Source organism: Cyclospora cayetanensis, unplaced genomic scaffold (genome assembly GCF_002999335.1).
Source record: "Cyclospora cayetanensis isolate NF1_C8 unplaced genomic scaffold, CcayRef3 CcayRef3_contig_386, whole genome shotgun sequence".
NCBI classification, from domain to species: domain Eukaryota; phylum Apicomplexa; class Conoidasida; order Eucoccidiorida; family Eimeriidae; genus Cyclospora; species Cyclospora cayetanensis.
The window spans coordinates 4385-8352 of NW_020312354.1; positions in this window are offsets into that span (position 1 = coordinate 4385).

A 3968-nucleotide genomic window follows, 5' to 3' on the forward strand; every position below is an offset into this window, starting at 1 on the left:
ATTCCTATGGATCGACGGTTGTGGAGCACTGTGATCCACAGGGACTGCTGCGGCAGATAGATCCAGTGCAAGAAACACTTCCCAGCAGCTCTCAGGCGGCCGAGGTCGACTGCTGTAGGTTGACCTCCTAAATATCCTTTGAAATTTGTTGTTTTTGTAAGGAAAGAAGGAGGCATAGCTCAGAAGGTCGCAGAGGAGAGATCTGTAAGGAAAGGCTGCAGAGGCCGAATGAAAGACGGGGAAACGGGTCGTGGAAGCAACAGTGGCTTCGTGGGGGCAACGCCAGGAGCGTTAAGACTGTACGAGTCGATTGTAGCTTAAGAGAAGCACACCCTTGCCTAAGGTCATTTTGTGGCAAACGGGGTGAAGTGTATGACGGGCAGGAAGGGGGAGGGAGGCCACGTGAGCGACAGAATGGCTGGACACGGGTGGAGAGTCAAGAGCGAGCCACTTAGAGCAAATCATAGCGTAGGAAAGGGGAAAGGATCAAACTTTGAGAGTACCAAAGGCGAGTAAATCGAGCGTCTCTTCGTGTCGGAAGGAAAAGTCCACAAGGATTTCTAGCTTCACCGCTACGTTCCAAAGTAGGTCTTCGTCGGGGACCACCTACCTCCAGCATCACTATATATTCAAATACGTTTTGTGCGTTCTTTCAGGGGAGTTCCCCCGCTTCCCCACCTCCGCCCCTCAGAGTTCTAGACCTGAGGGGAGTAGGACCGATGCCTAACTGCATCCGTTCAGCTCCACTAGCACTCATGGCTTGTTGCATCATAGCATGTAGCACACATACACGCAGCATTGATAAGCATCGTAAGCACTTCTTGGCAACAAACAAGGTGAACGGAGGATTAAACCACATTGTCAAATTTTACTATTACTAAAAATGATTACTGTAGAGTAGAACATCCCTAAGTGTAGTTTTGCCCGATGCATTTACGCCCCCATAGGCCGCTTCTACCGCTCTTACTTCGAAAGGCAGCTTGGGCTGGCAGATGAAAAACTAGGAAGAAGCTCTCAATAAAAGGAAGCCCCTAAAGGCACAAGTGGTGATATTTGTCCATGCATTGCACGTTCTTGCCCTGATCTTCTTATGCCGCCAAATGCTTAAAAGTTACATAGCAGAAAACAGCAAATGGCCGCTCTCCATTCAGGCCCTTAGTGCTGAAAGGCTCCTCTTTAATTGAGGCTTCACAGTTCATGTCATGTACTTCCTCGACAATGGGCCATTCGCGAACTTTTTCCTGATCATGAAGTCCATCAAATTAGCCGCACAACTCATAATACTGCTAGCACCTGAGACTCCGCAGTGATGCTTTATTGCATGATGCATACACACGAAGGGTCAGACTGTTTGCTGAAGGGCTGCGTGCTTAGGAAGGTGCAGTGTTCAGACCAACTTTTCATCATTTCATTGTGCTGCACAAGTGGCATGACAGCTACACTGTCCAGTTTGGGCTACAGGGTCTTGCAACATGCTATCTCTCAGTGTTTACATGTGATGGTCACTGGTATATGACAGGAGAAAGCAGAATGCATGGTGTGTCCTTCGCCTCCATCCTCAAAGTGCTTCCTACGAATTTGCCTACGTAGAAGACCTCTGTAGGCTTATGAATACATGCAACTGGATCTATCAGGCAGAGTGAGCTTCCCTGATGTTCGCATTCGCGAGTTAATTCTTCAGTGCATACCACGCAAACTGGAAAAAGCTGCCACTTCCAGAGAATTCCTTTACCTAGCGCGCTTTTGTGCTTTTAGCCTTGTGCGTCGGAAAAAAAATATGCCGCTGTGTGTGTCGCAGTCTCGGTGAAGCAGGGGGTGTAGCAGGGAATCGAGTACCTAGCCAGTATGAACAGCCCTCGGCACAATCAGCGTCAGCTGCCATGGCTTCCGTCTTGGAGACCCTTGAATAGCTCTGAAGTGGCCGTACTAGCTGCAATATGTACCTCACAGCTCTAGGATATACAGGAGAGTAGAGTCAGTCCTTATGGTCTGCCCAAAGCGCCGTAAACTACGCCCACTTCTCGATGCAGTCCGAGGTGAATCTTCTCCTTCCCCCGCAAAACACCAACGGCTCGATCTTTGCATGCAAACCTAATGAGCAATGTTACAAGCTATGGAATAGGGTGCAATAAGTTACAAATTATAGTAGCATTCCAAAAGCTCATTTGCACAGGATGGCATCACACCTATGTGTAGCGGTTTAGAGAAGTGTTCCAAATCCCTTTTTTCGACTGCTTAGTTCTTGAAGGCATTTGGCAGGCGGATTTTCGTGCACCTCGGTTGACCTATGGGGCACCGTGTTCTGGAAAGGCCAGAAAGGCACTGTCACGAGGCCTCAGTTTAATACCTCACCTTCTATTTGCTTTGACTACTTATCTGCGCAGCCCTTTGTCACTACTATGTCTGTCAATAGTCTCGGGAGGAATCGAAGACACCACCAGGATTATCTGCCCCACTAAAGGAACAGTCTGACATTAGGCGCCCAACGGCACCAATCAGACGCGAGAACAAAGGCGCCCAATCGTATACTGACAGTAATCTAATTATCACAGTTGCAGAGTTGCAAATACAAGTGTAGATGCATTTGTGTCTTCACATGTTGATACGAATAGAAGCATACGGGTGCACATATACACCCACCGAGTCACAGTTTTAGATACACCTCATACCGACAAGCATAAAAATTGCCTCGCAACAAGCCGAACCTGTCATCCAAAACAGTACCACTGCACCTCCTGCCTTCAGCCAGAGAAACAGCAAAACCATAAGACCGCCCTACATAGCTGGACACCCTTTCTACAGAGCAGATGACCCCCGCGTCTTCGTAGGCCATTTGAGCTAACTTACTCATTGCGCCATGACTGAGAAGCGAGGCATGCAAGTGACACGATATACAGCAGCACGCTTGTCCGCAGCTGCCCCAAAGAGGCCGCTGAAAGACCCCGTCGACAGGCCCCCCACCAAAGGCCAATGAGTCAAAAATGGGGGGCCCTGTGGAGGCCCCCTATGACCTTAAAAGGCCCCTCCTCATCTTCGTCAGCACAAACGAAGGAAGAGCAGCACACGTAAAGCACTGGAAAACCAGATCTCCGAAATCAAGTATTCAATGATACAAGCCCTCCTTCTCAGGCGAAAGCGACACTGTTGGGACCAAGAGATGCATCGATCACACTCAATCAGATTGCAGCAGTTGCTGTAGGGGCCTGGTACTTTTTCTCAACCATGCGAGAACATCTGCCCTAGAGATTGAAACCGCCTGAGGCAGGGGCGGGCAGAAGTGCTCCTTTTGACTCGCAGCGAGCCGCGCAGATATGCGATTGAAGACATCCTGGTGATACGCGTCGAGCCACTCTACCTCCTAAACAAACGCAACAAGAGAGGCCACCAGGCGAGCCGCTGGAAATGTTTTTCCTAGCTAGACTCCAAGACCCTGACTGCTAGCTCCCTTAGTAGTATTAGCCTCAGCTCCTGTAGTGGTCAAGTGGATCGCTAGGCACTGCACAACTCGCTGTCACCCATCGAAGACTGGAGCTGCAAGCCCCCGCTTCCTAGCGAGCTAGCAGCTAATCAGCTGGTCAGTGAGCAGCTCGTGCAAAGGAGATGCCTTTGAGCAGCAAGCAGTAACAGGGCGTACATATGGTGAGAGTAGGGAGAAATCGATGAGTTTCGCCTGAATAGGCACGAGAGTCAGGGATTCAAAATGCAAGAATTTCCGTCCTCGGTAGTTCAGGGTGCTCCTGCAGAACAGCACAACAACGGGGACTATCAATGCCCAGCATGAACGCAGATATGGAATCGGAAGGGGAAGAGCTACCGTTCCAACTTTGTTACCCATCGAGAACAGTAAACGTTGGGAGCCTTGGTTTAGGTGCCCCGTCCAATAGTCAGTACACTGGCGTGGTGCTCGAGCTGTGACCTGCTCGGCTTGCAAGGCGGTAAAAGGGGGTATAACTCGAGGAGAAGGGAAA